This window comes from Oncorhynchus kisutch, unplaced genomic scaffold (assembly GCF_002021735.2).
Source record: "Oncorhynchus kisutch isolate 150728-3 unplaced genomic scaffold, Okis_V2 Okis05a-Okis16b_hom, whole genome shotgun sequence".
NCBI classification, from domain to species: domain Eukaryota; kingdom Metazoa; phylum Chordata; class Actinopteri; order Salmoniformes; family Salmonidae; genus Oncorhynchus; species Oncorhynchus kisutch.
The window spans coordinates 2354697-2379929 of record NW_022261982.1 but is presented as its reverse complement, the minus strand read 5'-3'; the positions used below and the strand labels follow the sequence as shown (position 1 = coordinate 2379929).

The window sequence follows — 25233 nt, the reverse complement described above, 5'->3', positions numbered from 1 at the left end:
TTATCACAACACAGTATCACAACACATTATCACAACACATTATCACAACACAGTATCACAACACAGTATCACAACACATTATCACAACACAGTGTCACAACACATTATCACAACACAGTATCACAACACAGTATCACAACACAGTATCACAACACATTATCACAACACATTATCACAACACAGTATCACAACACAGTATCACAACACAGTATCACAACACATTATCACAACACATTATCACAACACAGTATCACAACACATTATCGCAACACATTATCACAACACAGTATCACAACACAGTATCACAACACAGTATCACAACACAGTATCACAACACATTATCACAACACAGTGTCACAACACATTATCACAACACAGTATCACAACACAGTATCACAACACAGTATCACAACACATTATCCAACACATTATCCAACACATTATCCAACACAGTATCACAACACAGTATCACAACACAGTATCACAACATAGTATCACAACACATTATCACAACACAGTATCACAACACAGTGTCACCACACATTATCCAACACAGTATCATAACACAGTATCACAACACAGTATCACAACACAGTATCACAACATAGTGTCACAACACATTATCCAACACAGTATCACAACACAGTATCACAACACATTATCCAACACAGTGTCACAACACATTATCCAACACAGTATCACAACACATTATCACAACACAGTGTCACAACACATTATCACAACACAGTATCACAACACAGTATCACAACACATTATCACAACACATCATCACAACACATTATCACAACACAGTATCACAACACATTATCACAACACAGTATCACAACACATCATCACAACACATTATCACAACACATTATCACAACACATTATCACAACACAGTATCACAACACAGTATCACAGCACATTATCACAACACAGTATCACAACACATTATCGCAACACATTATCACAACACATTATCACAACACATCATCACAACACATTATCACAACACATTATCACAACACATTATCACAACGCAGTATCACAACACAGTATCACAACACAGTATCACAACACATTATCACAACACAGTATCACAACACAGTATCACAACACAATATCCAACACAGTATCACAACACAGTATCACAACACAGTGTCACAACACAGTATCACAACACAGTATCACAACACAGTATCACAACACAGTGTCACAACACAGTATCACAACACAGTATCACAACACAGTATCACAAATTGCTTACTAGAAATATGTACCAGGCACAATATTTTTTACTTGTTTTGTACAGGACACTATTTTCTTCATAACACATGTTAATTTGTCAATACACCAACACAGCTGGATCATTTACAAACACTGTCATGACACTGTGGTGATCTGTCCCCATGTGATCTGTAATGTTGGCCTCATTCACTAGAAATGCAGCTGGAGAATCATTCAGCTATATTTTGTCACCTCAATAGCTGAATAGCTGAATTCATTACATTTCTAGACGGCACTCGCAACTGAAAAAGGCAAATATTTATTTGTGTCCCTTTAAAACATTGCAATCACTTTGTCTTACCCATAAAACGTATTGTGATTATATAGGAGGTTTGAGTTCATAAGACATTACACGCTATGCTCAGGCAAGGCAGCGGATTCCGTCTCTCCCCAGTCACCTCACTTTCCAGCCTTTAGCTCAGTGGGCTATGCTCTGCTGAGGTGGGAACAGTCGGTGGCAGGGGTGTTAACGCGAGACGGTAACGGTTCAGCAACACACCGCCCAGGCAGCCACCCACTGAAGGAGGGAAAGAGCATGAAATCCTGAGCACCTGGTGGCAGTTTCTACACAAGTGTCTGCAGCTGGTGCTCTGAGTCTGCAGCAACACAGCCAGCTGTGCTCCCTTCCTCCCTCTCCTTCCCCCCTTCCCTCCCTCCTCAGTATAACACTATAGAGTGTCTGACAGAGGGTAGGCTATAGGTTGGAAGAACTGGGCCTGGACTGAAAACTATAGGTTTTCTAATTATGCAGCTAATTAGAAAACCAGATGTGTGTGTGCCAGTTTGAGCCATTCAGTGTAATGTTCTGAGTAAAACATTAGAAAGTTAGTGACGTGATCACTACAGTTGTGGAGGACAGTAACTGTTCCTGTTGACCAGCCTGAAACAAGTCACACCTGTCTGATTAACATCATTCACTTGGTTAGACCTTCCATTCTCATGACATTTTAGTCATTCAGCAGATGCTCTTATCCAGATCGACTTACAGTAAGATAGGTGAGACAAACACATACAGTATCACAGTCATAGTAAGTACATTTTCTGTCTCTCAGGCTACCCTCTCAGACCCTGCTCTCTGTCCCTCTCAGCCCCTGCTCTCTGTCCCTCTCAGCCCCTGCTCTCTGTCCCTCTCAGCCCCTGCTCTCTGTCCCTATCAGCCCCTGCTCTCTGTCCTCTCAGCCCCTGCTCTCTGTCCCTCTCAGCCCCTGCTCTCTGTCCCTCTCAGCCCCTCCTCTCTGTCCCTCTCAGCCCCTGCTCTCTGTCCCTCTCAGCCCCTCCTCTCTGTCCCTCTCAGCCCCTGCTCTCTGTCCCTCTCAGCCCCTACTCTCTGTCCTCTCAGCCCCTGCTCTCTGTCCCTCTCAGCCCCTGCTCTCTGTCCCTCTCAGCCCCTCCTCTCTGTCCCTCTCAGCCCCTGCTCTCTGTCCTCTCAGCCCCTGCTCTCTGTCCCTCTCAGCCCCTGCTCTCTGTCCCTCTCAGCCCCTCCTCTCTGTCCCTCTCAGCCCCTGCTCTCTGTCCTCTCAGCCCCTGCTCTCTGTCCTCTCAGCCCCTGCTCTCTGTCCCTCTCAGCCCCTGCTCTCTGTCCTCTCAGCCCCTGTTCTCTGTCCCTCTCAGCCCCTGCTCTCTGTCCTCTCAGCCCCTGTTCTCTGTCCCTCTCAGCCCCTGCTCTCTGTCCTCTCAGCCCCTGCTCTCTGTCCCTCTCAGCCCCTGCTCTCTGTCCCTCTCAGCCCCTGTTCTCTGTCCCTCTCAGCCCCTGCTCTCTGTCCCTATCAGCCCCTGTTCTCTGTCCCTATCAGCCCCTGTTCTCTGTCCCTCTCAGACCCTGCTCTCTGTCCCTCTCAGACCCTGCTCTCTGTTCCATGGAGGTGTGGACAATTAATAACCCCAGTTACTTCCTGTCTTAATGACTGACACACCGGGCATTAAAAGGTGGCAGAGGGTCGAAGGGCACTGGGCTCTGTCAACTAGGGCACATCACACCACTGTCTGGCACTCATTAATCAGGACAACAAGGAGGTGTGTGTGTGTGTGTGTGTGTGTGTGTGTGTGTGTGTGTGTGTGTGTGTGTGTGTGTGTGTGTGTGTGTGTGTGTGTGTGTGTGTGTGTGTGTGTGTGCGTGCGTGCGTGCGTGCGTGCGTGCGTGTGTGTGTGCATGTGTGTGAGAGAGTGAGGGGGATGAGCGAGGGAAAAGGAAGGAGTATTTCTTATATAGAGGGGAGACGAGAGACAAAATTGTGACGGAATCAACTAGCTGGTACAGTAAGTCAGGAAGCTGAAGAGAATATATCCTGAGGGTGGTGGTGGATATAATGGGAACTACATAACATCACTACATAACATCACTACATAACAAGAGAATATATATCCTGAGGGTGGTGGTGGATATAATGGGAACTACATAACATCACTACATAACAAGATAATATATATCCCGGGGGTGGTGGGGGATATAATGGGAACTACATAACATCACTACATAACAAGAGAATATATATCCCGGGGGTGGTGGTGGATATAATGGGAACTACATAACATCACTACATAAGATCACTACATAACATCACTACATAACAAGAGAATATATATCCTGAGGGTGGTGGGGGATATAATGGGAACTACATAACATCACTACATAACAAGAGAATATATATCCTGAGGGTGGTGGTGGATATAGTGGGAACTACATAACATCACTACATAACATCACTACATAACAAGAGAATATATATCCCGGGGGTGGTGGTGGATATAATGGGAACTACATAACATCACTACATAACATCACTACATAACAAGAGAATATATATCCCGGGGGTGGTGGTGGATATAATGGGAACTACATAACATCACTACATAACAAGAGAATATATATCCTGAGGGTGGTGGGGGATATAATGGGAACTACATAACATCACTACATAACATCACTACATAACAAGAGAATATATATCCCGGGGGTGGTGGGGGATATAATGGGAACTACATAACATCACTACATACCAAGATAATATATATCCTGAGGGTGTTGGGGGATATAATGGGAACTACATAACATCAGTACTAATGCACTACATAACATGTCTCAGTAAGAAACAGACAGATGTTGAAACCAAACCCCTCTACTGCTAGACTACACCACCCCGAGATGAAACTCAGTCAGACGGACCACATCACATCACAGCCTCCAAAAACAAACGTTTAATTATGCCGAATCGCCTAAATTAACAGTCGACAAGCCACAGCTTTCAAGTCCACCTCTAAATAGCATTCGATCAAAGCGTGATGGATTTTATGTCCTTAAAAACACATCTGAAGTGCATTCCGGATGGTAAAAACACAAACAATTAAAGACTAATAAGGCTCCAACTGTTAGACGTCTGGAATCCGATAATTTTATGTGTGGATATTTCACACAGTAAAAGTTCCGTTCGTTGTAAACCACAAACACACGCCGACTCATAAGGAGGGATGAGATGTAAAAGGATCCTGGTCGTTCTATAAACATCACTTTGACATGCCCAGTTTATTTCAGACTGGTTCATTTATCTTGAAATGGGTTTGATTTATGAAATGGCAGTTTGGGAATCATGTTTCAACTACTAATGTCCACTTTTCTTGGCTAAACATCCCACCACAATGCTCTGATTCCTCTAGTCATGGTGCTTCAGTCTGTACGTTTACATTCTCCAGACACACCTTTTATTGGATTGTTTTTATTTAACTAGACAAGTCAGTTAAGAACAAATTCTTATTTACACTGACGGCCGACCCCGGGCCAAACCCGGCCGACCCCGGGCCAAACCCGGCCGACACCGGGCCAAACCCAGCCGACCCCGGGCCAAACCCGGCCGACCCCGGGCCAAACCCGGCCGACCCCGGGCCAAACCCAGCCGACCCCGGGCCAAACCCGGCCTACCGACCCCGGGCCGAACCCGGCCTACCGACCCCGGGCCGAACCCGGCCGACCCCGGGCCGAACCCGGACGACCCCGGGCCGAACCCGGCCCGACCCCGGGCCGAACCCGGCCGACCCCGGGCCGAACCCGGCCGACCCCGGGCCGAACCCGGACGACCCCGGGCCGAACCCGGCCGACCCCGGGCCGAACCCGGCCGACCCCGGGCCTAACCCGGCCGACCCCGGGCCAAACCCGGACGACACTGGGCCAAACCCGGACGACACTGGGCCAACTGTGAGCCGCCCTATGGGACTCTCAATCACGAATGGAACCAGGGTCTGTGGTGACACCTCTAGCACTGAGGTGCAGTGCCTTAGACCGCTGCGCCACTCGGGAGCCCCACTGACCTAGAGCGACTTACAGTAAAGGGCATTCATCTGCAGGCAGCCAGGTGACACGACTACATACAGAATCACAGTCAGAGTAGCCCTTCTCTCATGCACATTCTGGGAATCCCTCCACTCTCCCTCTGTCATCCATCCAGACACTGCCCAGGCAGGCAGGCACCTTCCAGGTGAATGATTGACCCTGGTGGATTAGTGTAGGCACCCTTCAGGTATTAACAGCAGCAGTCATCAACATGGTCACATGATGCCTCCAATCCATCAGCCATTCTCCTCTATTTGGCTTATCTGGATAAGAGGAGCGGGTTACTTATTGGCACCCTGGTACACACACACACACACACACACACACACACACACACACACACACACACACACACGCACACACACACACGCACGCACGCACGCACGCACGCACGCACGCACGCACGCACGCACGCACGCACACACACACACACACACACACACACACACACACACACACACACACACACACACACACACACAGACACACACACACACACACACACACACACACACACACACACACACACACACACACACACACACACACACACACACACACACCTACCTCTGGGAGTTGACCCTGATATAGTTGAATCTGTCCCTATGGAAGACAGCTCGTTAACCAGCGTTATGTGGGGACAGGGTGTATTTTAAGCAATTAATTTGCAACTCGGGAGCCAAACTGGAACTTTTAAATATTGACCACTGCACCGAGAAAATGAATAAGAAGAAAGTATTTGGGAGTATCATTATGCATAGAAGCATCCAGGAGATTGAGTAGACCTGACATTTGACCTCTTATAGCCCTGCCTGATGGTTAACGTGATTGGCTACAGTGTGAGAGCCAATGATCTGTTAAGAATTAGCTCCCTGACTGTTACACACGGCTGTAGGTTTGGAATGAAGTGTGTCACTGCACAGCAGTTTGTGTGTGCTCTGTCCCTCTGTCCCTCTGTCACCCTGTCACTTCTTCCCTTTCTCTCTTCTCTCTATGGCTTTGTATCTGGTCTCTCTCGACAGCCGGCGCCTGGGAGTTTTCCAAGCAATGTTCCAGGTTGGCAAGGTGGTTCAGTATAAAGGGTTATTGTAAGGAGTGTTGAGTAACAAATAAATAAATAAACTACACAAAAGTGTCCCATTTATTTTCTCTATCAAAATAACTTATTGTGGAGGATGAAGTTGACAGCTCAACAAGTATCAATAATCAACCGGGTATCACAGTCGTGAGTGCCACAGGAACGTATCATCCTGTCTTCTTTAGCTAGGTTGTAGTTTTTATCATCCTGTATTGTTTAGCTAGGTTGTAGTTTTTATCATCCTGTCTTTCTAGCTAGGTTGTAGTTTTTATCATCCTGTCTTTCTAGCTAGGTTGTAGTTTTTATCATCCTGTCGTTCTAGCTAGGTTGTAGTTTTTATCATCCTGTCTTTCTAGCTAGGTTGTAGTTTTTATCATCCTGTCTTTCTAGCTAGGTTGTAGTTTTTATCATCCTGTCTTATCTGGGTAGGTTGTAGTTTTTTTAATCATCCTGTCTTTCTAGCTAGGTTGTAGTTTTTATCATCCTGTCTTTCTAGCTAGGTTGTAGTTTTTATCATCCTGTCTTTCTAGCTAGGTTGTAGTTTTTATCATCCTGTCTTATCTGGGTAGGTTGTAGTTTTTATCACCCTGTCTTATCTGGGTAGGTTGTAGTTTTTATCACCCTGTCTTATCTGGGTAGGTTGTAGTTTTTATCACCCTGTCTTATCTGGGTAGGTTGTAGTTTTTATCACCCTGTCTAAACCTGGGTAGGTTGTAGTTTTTATCACCCTGTCTTATCTGGGTAGGTTGTAGTTTTTATCATCCTGTCTTATCTGGGTAGGTTGTAGTTTTTATCACCCTGTCTTATCTGGGTAGGTTGTAGTTTTTATCATCCTGTCTTATCTGGGTAGGTTGTAGTTTTTATCACCCTGTCTTATCTGGTTAGGTTGTAGTTTTTATCATCCTGTCTTATCTGGGTAGGTTGTAGTTTTTATCACCCTGTCTTATCTGGGTAGGTTGCAGTTTTTATCATCCTGTCTTATCTGGGTAGGTTGTAGTTTTTATCACCCTGTCTTATCTGGGTAGGTTGTAGTTCTTATCGTCCTGTCTTATCTGGGTAGGTTGTAGTTTTTATCACCCTGTCTTATCTGGGTAGGTTGTAGTTTTCATCATCCTGTCTTATCTGGGTAGGTTGTAGTTTTTATCATCCTGTCTTATCTGGGTAGGTTGTAGTTTCTTGTCCACACTGTTACTGCAGAGCCTAGTGCCACGTGTTGTTGGCTTGGTGCCCGTGGTGTGTGCTTGGTGCCTGTGGTGTGCTCCATGGTGTGTGCTTGGTGCTCGTGGTGTGTGCTTGGTGTGTGCTTGGTGCCGGTGGTGTTGGCTTGGTGCCTGTGGTGTGCTCCATGGGGTGTGCTTGGTGCCCGTGGTGTGCTCCATGATGTGTGCTTGGTGCTCGTGGTGTTGGCTTGGTTCTGTGGTGTGCTCCATGGTGTGTGCTTGGTGCCCGTGGTGTGCTCCATGGTGTGTGCTTGGTGCCTGTGGTGTGCTCCATGGTGCCCGTGGTGTGCTCCGTGGTGTGTGCTTGGTGCCCGTGGTGTGCTCCATGGGGTGTGCTTGGTGCCTGTGGTGTGCTCCATGGTGTGCTCCATGGTGCCCGTGGTGTGCTCCGTGGTGCCCGTGGTGTGCTCCGTGGTGTGTGCTTGGTGCCCGTGGTGTGCTCCATGGTGCCCGTGGTGTGCTCCATGGTGCCCGTGGTGTGCTCCATGGTGTGTGATTGGTGCCTGTGGTGTGCTCCATGGTGTGCTCCATGGTGCCCGTGGTGTGCTCCGTGGTGCCCGTGGTGTGCTCCGTGGTGTGTGCTTGGTGCCCGTGGTGTGCTCCATGGTGCCCGTGGTGTGCTCCATGGTGTGTGCTTGGTGCCCGTGGTGTGCTCCGTGGTGTGTGCTTGGTGCCCGTGGTGTGCTCCATGGTGTGTGCTTGGTGCCCGTGGTGTGCTCCATGGTGTGTGCTTGGTGCCTGTGGTGTGCTCCATGGTGCCCGTGGTGTGCTCCGTGGTGTGTGCTTGGTGCCCGTGGTGTGCTCCATGGTGCCCGTGGTGTGCTCCATGGTGTGTGCTTGGTGCCTGTGGTGTGCTCCATGGTGTGTGCTTGGTGCCCGTGGTGTGCTCCATGGTGTGTGCTTGGTGCCCGTGGTGTGCTCCATGGTGTGTGCTTGGTGCCCGTGGTGTGCTCCATGGTGTGTGCTTGGTGCCTGTGGTGTGCTCCATGGTGCCTGTGGTGTGCTCCGTGGTGTGTGCTTGGTGCCCGTGGTGTGCTCCATGGTGCCCGTGGTGTGCTCCATGGTGCCCTTGGTGTGCTCCATGGTGTGTGCTTGGTGCCCGTGGTGTGCTCCATGGTGTGTGCTTGGTGCCCGTGGTGTGCTCCATAGTGTGTGCTTGGTGCCCATGGTGTGCTCCATGGTGTGTGCTTGGTGCCCGTGGTGTGCTCCATGGTGTGTGCTTGGTGCCCGTGGTGTGCTCCATGGTGTGTGCTTGGTGCCTGTGGTGTGCTCCATGGTGCCCGTGGTGTGCTCCGTGGTGTGTGCTTGGTGCCCGTGGTGTGCTCCATGGTGCCCGTGGTGTGCTCAATGGTGTGTGCTTGGTGCCTGTGGTGTGCTCCATGGTGTGTGCTTGGTGCCCGTGGTGTGCTCCATGGTGTGTGCTTGGTGCCCGTGGTGTGCTCCATGGTGTGTGCTTGGTGCCCGTGGTGTGCTCCATGGTGTGTGCTTGGTGCCCGTGGTGTGCTCCATGGTGTGTGCTTGGTGCCTGTGGTGTGCTCCATGGTGTGTGCTTGGTGCCCGTGGTGTTGGCTTGGTGCCCGTGGTGTGCTCCATGGTGTGTGCTTGGTGCCCATGGTGTGCTCCATGGTGTGTGTTTGGTGCCCGTGGTTTGCTCCATGGTGTGTGCTTGGTGCCCGTGGTGTGCTCCATGGTGTGTGCTTCCTGCTCCACAGTATTAGTGTGTTTGTCAGAGTGTGGATTCATCTGCCGGAGTGGGGAAGTGTGTGAGCGTGCTAGCAAGGGGATCACAGGTGTGTTTCTGCGCTCCGCAGAGAGAGCCCCCACCGCCCAACCCCCACGTCCCTATGCATCCTGGGTAATATCAGCCCACAGAGCACCTGCGTCCCTCTCCCACTCACCCCACACACACCTCTAATAGCAGCTTATCAGGCAGTAATATGGTTTCTGTAATGCCCAGCTGTGGTTACTCAGCCCCACAATATACACACACACACAATACACACTCACACACTCACACACGTATACACACACACACACACACACACACACACTGTCCCTGCAGTCTCAATAAGCACATCCTGTACTGTCCAACTGACTCTGTTAGCATTAGGGTAGCTAGACCACCACACAGACAGACAGTGCCACACAGATGGATAAATGGAGCTCTGTCTTTCTGTCACACACACACACACACACTGCAGCGTGATGACACCCCCCCCCCCCCCCCCCACACACACACACTCCCGTCATCTCCCTCAAACTAATATTATCCACCAAATACACAATGATGCCTTTTATTGTGTCTGTGTAACTATGGCCATGTGTGTGTGGCCCACATACACCACTACAGTTAGCTGGGATGTGTTTCAATTGCGGCGGGCTAATTCTGAATAGATCACTTTTGGAGAGGAACCAGAGGAACACCCACCCCACCCCTGAGGAACCCCCACCCCACCCCTGAGGAACTAGAGGAACCCCCACCCCACCCCTGAGGAACCAGAGGAACCCCCACCCCATCCCTGAGGAACCAGAGGAACCCTTACCCCTGAGGGACCAGAGGAACCCTTACCCCTGAGGAACCCCCACCCCACCCCTGAGGAACTAGAGGAACCCCCACCCCACCCCTGAGGAACCAGAGGAACCCCCACCCCATCCCTGAGGAACCAGAGGAACCCTTACCCCTGAGGGACCAGAGGAACCCTTACCCCTGAGGAACCAGAGGAACTCTTATCCCTGAGGAACCAGAGAAACCCTTACCCCACCCCTGAGGAACCAGAGGAACCCTTACCCCTGAGGAACCAGAGGAACCCTTACCCCTGAGGAACCAGAGGAACTCTTATCCCTGAGGAACCAGAGAAACCCTTACCCCACCCCTGAGGAACCAGAGGAACCCTTACCCCTGAGTAACCAGAGGAACCCTTACCCCTGAGTAACCAGAGGAACTCTTACCCCTGAGGAACCAGAGGAACCCTTACCCTGCTGTGATGATGGAAACATGGCAGACTGGGCACAAATCCTGCGTCCAGATTCTCCACCATTTTCCCAAAGTGTGCACTTGCCTTGCACACTTTCTTGTATGGATTTAGCAGTGGTGGAGACTCCTTCAATACTTAGAACATTCCTATGCTTTTACAATGACAGGGAGAGTACAGTGGTGGAAACTCCTTCAATACTTAGAACATTCCTATGCTTTTACAATGACAGGGAGAGTACAGGGGTGGAGAATTGGGACAGTGCAATGCAAATCACAGCCTTATTCTCCCCTTCTCCGATAGGCCTGTTAGCCTGCCAGTCAACATTGTGACCAACTCTAATCCAATAGCAAACAGGAGACTTGGTTATGACCCACCTCTCCAGTGTTGTTCCTGATTGAGCCTCTCTCTGTATAATCTCTGTAATCAATGCCAGTCTCAGACCTCGGGGGCTGAGAGGGGGCGGGGCGCTGAGAGGGGCGCGGGGGACTGAGAGGGGCACGGGGGGCTGAGAGAGGCGCGGGGGACTGAGAGGGGCGCGGGGGGCTGAGAGGGGATTTAAAGGGGTTAATGCTCAGCCAATTGAGCGAATAATGAGTTCAATTAGTTGATCCAAGGGGCTCAGGGCAGAATTAGGAGCAGAAGATCCAGCAAGCTGCTCTCTGTTCCCGGGAAGGGGAGAGGGAGGGGGAAGGAGAGAGGGGGAGGGGAGAGGGACGGGGGAGGGGGGGAGGATAACTGGGGTGGAGCTTATCCACATGGTGGATAATAAATACTATACTTTCACATTGTTATCAGGCGCCCTGGCAGGAGAGCAGGACAGTCAATTGTTATCAGGCGCCCTGGCAGGAGAGCAGGACAGTCAATTGTTATCAGGCGCCCTGGCAGGAGAGCAGGACAGTCAATTGTTATCAGGCGCCCTAGCAGGAGATCAGGACAGTCAATTGTTATCAGGCGCCCTGGCAGGAGAGCAGGACAGTCAATTGTTATCAGGCGCCCTGGCAGGAGAGCAGGACAGTCAATTGTTATCAGGCGCCCTAGCAGGAGAGCAGGACAGTCAATTGTTATCAGGCGCCCTGGCAGGAGAGCAGGACAGTCAATTGTTATCAGGTGCCCTGGCAGGAGAGCAGGACAGTCAATTGTTATCAGGCGCCCTGGCAGGAGAGCAGGACAGTCAATTGTTATCAGGCGCCCTGGCAGGAGAGCAGGACAGTCAATTGTTATCAGGCGCCCTGGCAGGAGAGCAGGACAGTCAATTGTTATCAGGAGCCCTGGCAGGAGAGCAGGACAGTCAATTGTTATCAGGCGCCCTGGCAGGAGAGCAGGACAGTCAATTGTTATCAGGTGCCCTGGCAGGCCAGCAGGACAGTACATTGTTATCAGGTGCCCTGGCAGGCCAGCAGGACAGTACATTGTTATCAGGTGCCCTGGCAGGCCAGCAGGACAGTACATTGTTATCAGGTGCCCTGGCAGGCCAGCAGGACAGTACATTGTTATCAGGTGCCCTGGCAGGCCAGCAGGACAGTACATTGTTATCAGGTGCCCTGGCAGGCCAGCAGGACAGTACATTGTTATCAGGTGCCCTGGCAGGCCAGCAGGACAGTCAATAGCTCATACATAAATCAGCACTTAATGAGCCTGCTGAGCATCCCCCACTGTACCCTGAGAGAGAGAGAGAGAGAGAGAGAACTGCTTGGCATCTGACCGCAAGGTGCTACAGAGGGTAGTGGGTACTGGGCTGACTTCCCTGCCATCCAGGACCTCTATACCTTTCAGAGGAAGGCCCTAAATATTGTCAAGGACTCCAGCCACCCAAGTCATAGATTGTTCTTTCTGCTACCGCACAGGAAGCGGTACCGATGCACCAAGTCTGGAACCAACAGGACCCTGAACATCTTCGACCCACAAGCCATAAGACTGCTAAATAGTTAGTGAAATAGTTAACCAATAGCTACCAGGGATACCTGCACTGACCCTTATTGCACTAACCTTTTAAACACGACTTCATGCGCTGCTACTGTTTATTATCTGTTACTTTTATTCCTAATTACATGTACAAAACTAAATGACCTTGTACCTCTGCACATTGACTTGGTACTGGTACCCCTTGTATAGGGTGGCTGGAGTCATATAGGGTGGCTGGAGTCATATAGGGTGGCTGGAGTCATATAGGGTGGCTGGAGTCATATAGGATGGCTGGAGTCATATAGGGTGGCTGGAGTCATATAGGGTGGCTGGAGTCATATAGGATGGCTGGAGTCATATAGGGTGGCTGGAGTCATATAGGGTGGCTGGAGTCATATAGGATGGCTGGAGTCATATAGGGTGGCTGGAGTCATATAGGGTGGCTGGAGTCTTTGACAATTTTTAGGGCCTTCCTCTGACACCGCCTAGTATAGAGATCCTGGGTGGCAGGAAGCTTGACTCCGGTGATGTACAAGGCCGTACACACTACCCTCTGTAGTGCCTTGTGGTCGGAGGCCGACCAGTTGCCATACAAGGCAGTGATGCAATCAGTCAGGATGCTCTCGATGGTGCAGCTGTAAAACCTTTTGAGGATCTGAGGACCCATGCCAAATCTTTTCAGTCTCCTGAGGGGGAATAGGTTTTGTCGTGCCCTCTTCACGACTGTCTTGGTGTGTTTGGTCCATGTTAGTTTGTTGGTGATGTGGGCGCCAAGGAACTTGAAGCTCTCAACCTGCTCCACTGCAGCCCCGTCGATGAGAATGGGGGCATGCTCGGTCCTCCTTTTCCTGTAGTCCACATGTTATCATTGACTCAGTACTGATACTCCTTGTATATTGTCAAGTTATCATTGACTCAGTACTGGTAATCCTTGTATATAGTTAAGTTATCATTGACTTGGTACTGATACTCCTTGTATATTGTCAAGTTATCATTGACTCAGTACTGGCAATCCTTGTATATAGTTAAGTTATCATTGACTTGGTACTGATACTCCTTGTATATAGTCAAGTTATCATTGACTTGGTACTGGTAATCCTTGTATATAGTTAAGTTATCATTGACTTGGTACTGATACTCCTTGTATATAGTCAAGTTATCATTGACTTGGTACTGGTAATCCTTGTATATAGTCAAGTTATCATTGACTTGGTACTGGTAATCCTTGTATATAGTCAAGTTATCATTGACTTGGTACTGGTAATCCTTGTATATAGTCAAGTTATCATTGACTCAGTACTGGTAATCCTTGTATATAGTTAAGTTATCATTGACTCAGTACTGATACTCCTTGTATATTGTCAGGTTATCATTGACTTGGTACTGATACTCCTTGTATATAGTCAAGTTATCATTGACTCAGTACTGATACTCCTTGTATATTGTCAGGTTATCATTGACTTGGTACTGATACTCCTTGTATATAGTCAAGTTATCATTGACTCAGTACTGATACTCCTTGTATATTGTCAGGTTATCATTGACTTGGTACTGATACTCCTTGTATATAGTCAAGTTATCATTGACTTGGTACTGATACTCCTTGTATATTGTCAGGTTATCATTGACTTGGTACTGATACTCCTTGTATATAGTCAAGTTATCATTGACTCAGTACTGATACTCCTTGTATATTGTCAGGTTATCATTGACTTGGTACTGATACTCCTTGTATATAGTCAAGTTATCATTGACTTGGTACTGATACTCCTTGTATATTGTCAGGTTATCATTGACTTGGTACTGATACTCCTTGTATATTGTCAAGTTATCATTGACTTGAAACTGATACTCCTTGTATTTAGTCAGGTTATCATTGACTTGGTACTGATACTCCTTGTATATAGTCAAGTTATCATTGACTTGGTACTGATACTCCTTGTATATTGTCAGGTTATCATTGACTTGGTACTGATACTCCTTGTATATTGTCAAGTTATCATTGACTTGGTACTGATACTCCTTGTATTTAGTCAGGTTATCATTGACTTGGTATTGATACTCCTTGTATATTGTCAAGTTATCATTGACTTGGTACTGATACTCCTTGTATTTAGTCAGGTTATCATTGACTTGGTACTGATACTCCTTGTATTTAGTCAGGTTATCATTGACTTGGTACTGATACTCCTTGTATTTAGTCAGGTTATCATTACTCATTATGTATCTATTATTACTTGTATTATTTAGTGTTTTACTTTTCTGTTACATCTCTATTTCTCTATGAATTGTTGGTAAGGGCCCATAAGCATTTCACTGCTAGTCCACATCTGTTGTTGACAAAGCATGTGACGAATACAATTAGATTTGTGTAAAGCCAGTGTGTCTATGTATGCGGATGACTCAACACTACACGTCAGCTACTACAGCAACCTAAATGACTGCAACACTTAACAAAGAGCTGCAGTTAGATTCAGAATGGGTAGAAAGGGATAAGTTAGTCCTACATGTTTCCAAAACTAAAAGTATTGTATTTGGGACAAATCATTCACTAAACCCTAAACATCAATTATATATGGTAATGAATCATGTGGAAATTGAGCAGGTTGAGGTGACTAAAGTAACCCTGGATTGTAAACTGTCATGGTCAAAACATATTGATACAACAGTAGCGAAGATGGGGACAAGTCTGTCCATAATAGCACTATCAACAAGGCAGGTCCTACAGGCCCTAGTTTCTACCTTCTTAACAACACTATCAACAAGGCAGGTCCTACAGGCCCTAGTTTCTACCTTCATAACAACACTATCAACAAGGCAGGTCCTACAGGCCCTAGTTTCTACCTTCTTAACAACACTATCAACAAGGCAGGTCCTACAGGGTCTAGTTTCTACCTTCATAACAATTACTATCAACAAGGCAGGTCCTACAGGGTCTAGTTTCTACCTTCATAACAACACTATCAACAAGGCAGGTCCTACAGGCCATGGTTTCTACCTTCATAACAACACTATCAACAAGGCAGGTCCTACAGGGTCTAGTTTTGTCACATCTGGTCTACTGTTCAGTCGTGTGCTCACGTGCCACAAAGAGGGACTTAGGAAAATTACAATTGGCAGCATGGCTGGCCCTTAAAAGTACACGGAGAGCGGACATTAATGATATGCATGTCAATCTCTCATGGATCAAACTGGAGGAGAGATTGACTTCATCACTACTTGTATTGGTAAGTACTTTTGACATGCTGAATGTACTGCGCTGCCTGTTTAAACTACTAGCACAATTTGTATTTATTATTTTATTTATTTTATTTCACCTTTGTTTAACCAGGTAGGCCAGTTGAGAACAAGTTCTCATTTACAACTGCAACCTGACCCAGATAGGTCAGTACAGGTGCATCAAAGCTGGGACAGAGAGATGGAAAAACAGCTTCTATCTTAAGGCCATCAGACTGCTAAACAGCCATCACTAACTCAGAGAGGCTGCTGCCTACATTGAGACCCAATCACTGGCCGCTTCAATAAATGGACCACTAGTCACTTTAAACAATGCACTCTAAATAATGCCACTTTAATAATGTTTACATATCTTACATTACTCATCTCATATGTATATACTGTATCTTATACCATCTATTGCACCTTGCCTATGCCGCTGGGCCATCGCTCATCCATATATTTATATGTACATATTCTCATTCGCCCCTTTAGATTTGTGTGTATTAGGTAGTTGTTGGGGAATTGTTAGATCACTTGTTAGATATTACTGCACTGTCGGAACTAGAAGCACAAGCATTTCGCTACACTCGCATTACCATCTGCTAACCATATGTATGTGACCAATAAAATATGATTTGATTTGATGTAAGTACCTTAATGTGTTTGGACACCAGGAACAGTAGCTGCTGCCTTGACAACAGCTAATGGGGATTGCTAATAAATTGGATCAAACAAATGGCCTTAGTTTACCTGGTTCTTAATCCAATTGAAATAGCTAGCTAGCGTAGCTTGGGGATAGCTACAGCTGGGTAGCCTTTCTAGCTAGCTGATATTTCTCTGTCACATCACAGTTATGCCAAGATACTGTAGCAAGAAGTACCAGTGTCTGAAATGTATTTCATGAGACTCTTATTCTACAACACCTTGCTACAAAAGTAGCTTGCAAGTTTTGTCACGTGTAAAGACATGTTACCGTGGAAACAATATCAACAACTGCAAGTTGAATGCCCGGTCTTCAGTCAGCTCAGCTGTTAATACAATATTCTATAATTGGCTAGTTTTGTCTGGTCTCTCCTTATGTCCACTGCTAGATCTTTCCCAGGGACAAATCCCAGAACTAAAATCCCTGCAGATGCAGGCTACATGTGGACATTGCACGAACATGGCCTGCTTAAATATATTTATCAACAAAAAAAATTGATGGGTGTGTTTGTTTTACAAAGACAAAACATTTTCTGCTGTAAAGAGGATTATATTTACAAAGACAGTATGCCTACTCTTTACCTAGCAAATGGAAATAAGTTGTGTGTAGAACCACAGATGGAACAAGAAGCATCAACATCTTTGGTCCAACGTCAGCTGTCCCAGAACTAGCATGGCATTCTGTTCCATTTCTATGATCTAGTCTAAAGTTCTGTCTGTCTGACACCACTGACATGTACAGCTCTCTGAGTGAGGTCCTGTCTGTCTAACACCACTGACATGTATAGCTCTCTGGGTAAGGTTCTGTCTGTCTAACACCACTGACATGCACAGCTCTCTGGGTGAGGTTCTGTCTGTCTAACACTGTAACGGTTCTCTTGTGGTGAAGGAGAGTCGGACCAAAATGCGGCGTGTAGATTGCGATCCATGTTTAATCAACCAAACGTAAAACACGAATCAATACAAATACAAAAAAACAACAAACGTGGAAACGTAACGAAAACCGAAACAGCCCTATCTGGTGAAAACACAGAGACAGGAACAATCACCCACAAACACAGTGAAACCCAGGCTACCTAAATATGGTTCCCAATCAGAGACAATGACTAACACCTGCCTCTGATTGAGAACCATATCAGGCCAGACATAGAAATAGACAAACTAGACATGAAACATAGAATGCCCACTCAGCTCACACCCTGACCAACCAAAACGTAGAAATATACAAAGTAAACTATGGTCAGGGTGTGACAAACACCACTGACATGTACAGCTCTCTGGGTGAGGTTCTGTCTGTCTAACACCACTGACATGCACAGCTCTCTGGGTGAGGTTCTGTCTGTCTAACCACACTGACATGTACAGTTCTCTGGGTGAGGTCCTGTCTGTCTAACACCACTGACATGTACAGCTCTCTGGGTGAGGTCCTGTCTGTCTAACACCACTGACATGTACAGCTCTCTGGGTGAGGTTCTGTCTGTCTAACACCACTGACATGTACAGCTCTCTGGGTGAGGTGCTGTCTGTCTAACCACACTGACATGCACAGTTCTCTGGGTGAGGTTCTGTCTGTCTAACACCACTGACATGTCTCTTTTTCCCCTCCAGATACAAACTAATACATACCAACAACAACTTACAGACAAACACAAACAATGACTACATCTCCTCTGACCAGACCTGCATGCTCACACCCAATGGTGTAAAGTACTGAAGTAAAAATACTTTAAAGTACTACGTATGTACTTTTTTGGGGTACCTGTACTTTACTATTTATATTTTTGAGTACTTTTAAGTTTACTTCACTATATTCCTTAACAAAATATTGTACTTTTTACACCAGGCATTTTCTTTGACACCCAAAAGTACTCGATACATTTTGAATTAGCAGGACAGGAAAATAGTCAAATTCATGCACTTATCAACCGAATATCCCTGGTCATCCCTACTGCCTCTTATCTGGAGGACTCACTAAACAGAGAACATCCCTGGTCATCTCTACTGCCTCTGATCTGGTGGACTCACTAAACAGAGAACATCCCTGGTCATCTCAAATCAAATCAAATCAAATTTTATTTGTCACATACACATGGTTATCTCTACTGCCTCTGATCTGGCAGACTCACTAAACAGAGAACATCCCTGGTCTTCTCTACTGCCTCTGATCTGACAGACTCACTTGCTTCGTTTGTAAAATATGTCTAAATGTTGGAGTGTACCCGTGGCTTGCCGTAAATTGCCATCTGGTTTGCTTAATATAAGGAATTTAAAATGATTTATACTTTTACTTTGATACTTAAGTATATTTTACACCAAATACTTTTAGACTTTTACTCAAGTAGAATTTTACTGGGTGACTTTTACTTTTGTCATTTTCTATTAAGGTATTTTTACTTTTACTCAAGTATGACAGTTAGGTACTTTTTCCACCACTGCTCACACCCCCATCCCTAACCACACCCTCATCCCTGACCACACCCCATCCCTAACCACACCCTCATCCCTGACCACACCCCCATCCCTAACCACACCCCCATCCCTGACCACACCCCCATCCCTAACCACACCCTCATCCCTGACCACACACCCCATCCCTAACCACACCCTCATCCCTGACCACACCCCCATCCCTAACCACACCCCCATCCCTGACCACACCCCCATCCCTAACCACACCCTCATCCCTGACCACACACCCCATCCCTAACCACACCCTCATCCCTGACCACACACCCCATCCCTAACCACACCCTCATCCCTGACCACACCCCCATCCCTAACCACACCCTCATCCCTGACCACACCCCCATCCCTAACCACACCCCCATCCCTGAACACACCCCATCCCTAACCACACCCTCATCCCTGACCACACCCCCATCCATGACCACACCCCACCCTTGACCACACCCCCATCATTGACCACACCCCCATCATTGACCACACCCCCATCCCTGACCACACCCCCATCCCTATGGTGTGCCACTTGGCTTTGTTTTTATCAGTTGCCCATGCTATTTCAATAATAAATCATTAGATTTTTCCATTGCGTTAATGATGGCGGATTGATGGATTTCCAAGTTCTTAGTATAAGAATTTTGGCCTTTTCATGTACAAAGAAGACCAGACAAATATTCAACATTTGCTGTGTTTGTGTAACCTTAACAACCAGCTGAGATAGAACAGCTTGTAGCCTACTTAGTTATAAAACCATTTCAGTCAAATAACTGGAAACAAGGCCAACTTAAATTACCAACACAGATACCTCAAATAACTGGAAACAAGGCCAACTTAAATTACCAACACAGATAAGTCAAATAACTGGAAACAAGGCCAACTTAAATTACCAACACAGATACGTCAAATAACTGGAAACAAGGCCAACTTAAATTACCAACACAGATACGTCAAATAACTGGAAACAAGGCCAACTTAAATTACCAACACAGATACGTCAAATAACTGGAAACAAGGCCAACTTAAATTACCAACACAGATACGTCAAATAACTGGAAACAAGGCCAACTTAAATGACCAACACAGATAAGTCAAATAACTGGAAACAAGGCCAACTTAAATTACCAACACAGATACGTCAAATAACTGGAAACAAGGCCAACTTAAATTACCAACACAGATACGTCAAATAACTGGAAACAAGGCCAACTTAAATTACCAACACAGATACCTCAAATAACTGGAAATAAGGCCAACTTAAATTACCAACACAGATACGTCAAATAACTGGAAACAAGGCCAACTTAAATGACCAACACAGATAAGTCAAATAACTGGAAACAAGGCCAACTTAAATTACCAACACAGATATGTCAAATAACTGGAAACAAGGCCAACTTAAATGACCAACACAGATAAGTCAAATAACTGGAAACAAGGCCAACTTAAATTACCAACACAGATACCTCAAATAACTGGAAACAAGGCCAACTTAAATTACCAACACAGATACGTCAAATAACTGGAAACAAGGCCAACTTAAATTACCAACACAGATACGTCAAATAACTGGAAACAAGGCCAACTTAAATTACCAACACAGATATGTCAAATAACTGGAAACAAGGCCAACTTAAATTACCAACACAGATAAGTCAAATAACTGGAAACAAGGCCAACTTAAATTACCAACACAGATAAGTCAAATAACTGGAAACAAGGCCAACTTAAATTACCAACACAGATACGTCAAATAACTGGAAACAAGGCCAACTTAAATGACCAACACAGATAAGTCAAATAACTGGAAACAAGGCCAACTTAAATGACCAACACAGATAAGTCAAATAACTGGAAACAAGGCCAACTTAAATTACCAACACAGATAAGTCAAATAACTGGAAACAAGGCCAACTTAAATTACCAACACAGATAAGTCAAATAACTGGAAACAAGGCCAACTTAAATTACCAACACAGATAAGTCAAATAACTGGAAACAAGGCCAACTTAAATGACCAACACAGATAAGTCAAATAACTGGAAACAAGGCCAACTTAAATTATCAACACAGATAAGTCAATATTATATTTATTATGTTCAGATTGCAACTAATTTCCATCTAATATGTGAGAATGTCATTTCAGTTTGTCATTCCTCACCTCAAAGAGGGTAATATCATGAATCTAGCCCTCACCCACACTTACTCATTAACCATTCAGATGCTGATTGTAGCCAGTTTAAAAAAGGAGATTCAACATTAGGTTTCACCTGGCAACAATTGTTTTCAGAAGTTCATTTATTGGTCACTGTTTGTTTTGGAAACAGTAAGCAGATCACTGATCAACATACAGTACATCTGGAGACGTACACTCAGTTCAGTAACAACTTCATTTGAAAGTCTTCTTCTCCCTCACGATTCATACAACGTCTCAGAGTGCTGATCTAGGATCAGGTCCCCCTGTCCATGTAATCTTATTCATTATAATGTAAAAGGCTAAACTGATCCGAGATCAGCACTCCTACTATGAGACACTTTGTGAATGTATCTCACACACAGAAAGCAACACATCTTCACCGATATCAAATAGAAAATATGAATAACAGCCATAATGAGGACAATAAAGTTAAGATTATTACAATAACATTAAATATGGTTTTGATTTAAGTGCTGCTAGGTTGGTGAAATGGGAACGATTTGTTGACGTTAAGGGAGAGTGAATGCATTACACACAGCCAATGCAAGGATTTCCCAGACATTATGGGAACGTTCATAGGATAATCAATCAGAACAAACTGTTCACGTACTGTACAGTATCTCAGGGCGCTGCTCTAAGAATATAACGACAGACTCTGTGATGAAACTCATAACTGGGGCCTTGGTTTTAATCATCCTTGTGGATATGCCCATTTAATAAATGAAAACATTTTCATTTTCTAAACAATGAATCATGTTCTTACAGCAGCCTGTCATTGTCTATGACTCCATTACCCAGAGTGCATCTCTTCTCTCATTCTGAGGTACTCTGTTGTCTTTTCACCATCCCTGCCTGTCTACCTCCATAGGTCCTGACCTGTACCCACATCCACTGTGGTGTGGTAGGACTCTCCTCTACTTAGAGCCATCCTCAATGTCTTCAGTACCAGACACGTTCTTTCCTCATCCTTTCCTCATCAGTCCATACGTTCTCCCCTCTGTTCTATCTGTGTCGTCATCCCTCCATCCCTCTGTCCTGGGCTTGTCTGTCTGTTGTTCCCTCCTCCATGGCCCAAGGGGGTTATCTATGGTGCTCTCCAGAGTCATTGGGACTCTTTGGGGACGTATAGGGGGATAAGGAGGTGGGCCGGAGGCCTGAGGCTTTGCCATTGTCCTTCTCCTCCTCTCCCTCCATTCCTCCTACTCCTCTTTCTCCTCCTCCTCTTCCCTCCATTCTGTCAGTCTCCTCGGAACCCCCCCGCCCGTCCTCGCTGGACTCGGCGACGTCTGATCCCTCCGACTCAGAGAGCAGCTCCCCGTCGCGGTACTCAGTCCCTTCCACCCCCTCGCCGTCCCTCTCCTCCCCTGCATTGCTCATCTGGGTGGTGCTGTTGTGGTGCTTGATGTGGTAGCGCTGGTTCTGGAAGAACTTGACCAGGGTGTGCTTAGGAAGGTCCAGCTGGGCCGACAGGGTGTGGATAGCCTCCTGGTCAGGGTAGAGGCCCACGTCACCGATGAAGCTCTGCAGGATGGCCAGAGCCTCCAGGGAGATCCGGGTCCGCGACCGCAGCTTTCTGGACCCGCCACTCACACTGCCGTTGTCCTTGCCTCTAGTCCCATCCGAGTTGTGGCCCCTGGGGCCAGGTGTGGGGGTGGGGAGAGGGGATGGGTCCCGCATGGGAGATGGCGATGGGGCCTTCCTTGGAGGTAAGGGCTGCCTGTGCAGTGCCTGTGGAGAAAAAGAGGAGGTGTCATGTTGAATCCCATCAGAGCCGACTGTCAACATAGGAAATCAGTCCACAGACTCTAAGTAATAATCAGTCTATTCTCTAAGTAATAATCAGTCTATTCTCTAAGTAATAATCAGTCTATTCTCTAAGTAAAAATCAGTCTATTCTCTAAGTAATAATCAGTCTATTCTCTAAGTAATAATCAGTCTATTCTCTAAGTAATAATCAGTCTATTCTCTAAGTAATAATCAGTCTATTCTCTATGTAATAATCAGTCTATTCTCTAAGTAATAATCAGTCTATATTCTATAATCAGTCTATACTCTAAGTAATAATCAGTCTATACTCTAAGTTAATAATCAGTCTATATTCTATAATCAGTCTATACTCTGAGTAATAATCAGTCTATTCTCTAAGTAATAATCAGTCTATTCTCTAAGTAATAATCAGTCTATACTCTAAGTAATAATCAGTCTATTCTCTAAGTAATAATCAGTCTATACTCTAAGTAAAAATCAGTCTATACTCTAAGTAATAATCAGTCTATACTCTAAGTAATAATCAGTCTATACTCTAAGTAATAATCAGTCTATTCTCTAAGTAATAATCTGTCTATACTCTAAGTAAAAATCAGTCTATACTCTAAGTAATAATCAGTCTATACTCTAAGTAATAATCAGTCTATACTCTAAGTAATAATCAGTCTATTCTCTAAGTAATAATCTGTCTATACTCTAAGTAAAAATCAGTCTATACTCTAAGTAATAATCAGTCTATACTCTAAGTAATAATCAGTCTATTCTCTAAGTAATAATCAGTCTATTCTCTAAGTAATAATCAGTCTATTCTCTAAGTAATAATCAGTCTATTCTCTAAGTAATAATCAGTCTATACTCTAAGTAATAATCAGTCTATACTCTAAGTAATAATCAGTCTATACTCTAAGTAATAATCAGTCTATTCTCTAAGTAATAATCAGTCTATACTCTAAGTAATAATCAGTCTATACTCTAAGTAATAATCAGTCTATACTCTAAGTACTAATCAGTCTATACTCTAAGTAATAATCAGTTCATTCTTTAACTAAGTCTGACAACACAATATGCACATTCATATAATAAACTGAAAAACTCAACAACAACAACAGAGACAGTAGAAGAAGTTCACCTAAACATAGGATACACTTCCCCCTTAGAGGTAACTCATTTAATTTACTTTCTAGTTGTACTATAACAGATATCCCATAGACCAGAGAGTTCCCTAGAAGCTCATAAACAACAACAGCAGCAGAGAGTGGTTCCCTAAGGAATAGGATAGACTCCCCCCTCTTAGTGGCAGCCCATTAACATCCTAGGGGGTTAGTTGGAACATGTGGCACTGGAGCTGAGATCCCATTGACCAGACAGAGAGGTCCCAGTCCCAGGCCCATCACATTCCCCTCTCCTGGGGCTATTAGAAGGGCGGGGTGCCTGAACGCCCAAATACTGGAATGCTGCGCCCATAAATCTGTGGTCCGGGACAATTAAAGGACCTAAATAAAGATAATAGTAATTATTTTTCCCTCTTCAATAATAACATGGTATGTTTCAAATAATATTGAGGTTAGGCCAGACCATGGAGTATTTCTAAATGCTCTTTGGTGGGTTGGTGAGAGAAGGCCTTTTGGTCTTCAGGAAATGTGTGGGCTCGTTGTTTTATGCCTCCTTGTCTATTTCTGATGTCATAAAGGGGCAATCTGATGTTTCGGTAACAAGCTGAGGGACGGGGCTGTTGAAATGTTACCACTCTCAAATTCATAGAGAGAGAGAGCTATGGATGCAAGGACTGACCATCCATGATATCAACATGATAGTTTTAACCATGTTTTGAGGCGATTTACGTTACATTGACATTGCTTAAAAACATTGGAGTAAAATAAGCATATATTCTGGGTTCTGACGGGGGACAACAGTTGAACTGAGCTCATGAGGCATTTCTAAGTTATATTCTTCAAGAATTAATGAGTAAATATCATTGATTTAAAAGTCAAGCAACTGCAGATTGCCCCTTTAAAGGAGACTGACTGGAAGTGGATGACTAAAATGTCTTAACTCTAAATCCAAATCAACATCAGAACACACAACATCACTAAAACAGCATAAC

General features: G+C 45.5%; 1 pseudogene; it reads right to left on the bottom strand.

Annotated features, from left to right (window-relative positions):
• Positions 1 to 21221: 21221 nt before the first annotated feature.
• The window catches only part of LOC116359819 (DNA-binding protein SATB2-like), a 54726-nt pseudogene continuing 50714 nt past the window's right edge, over positions 21222 to 25233 (bottom strand).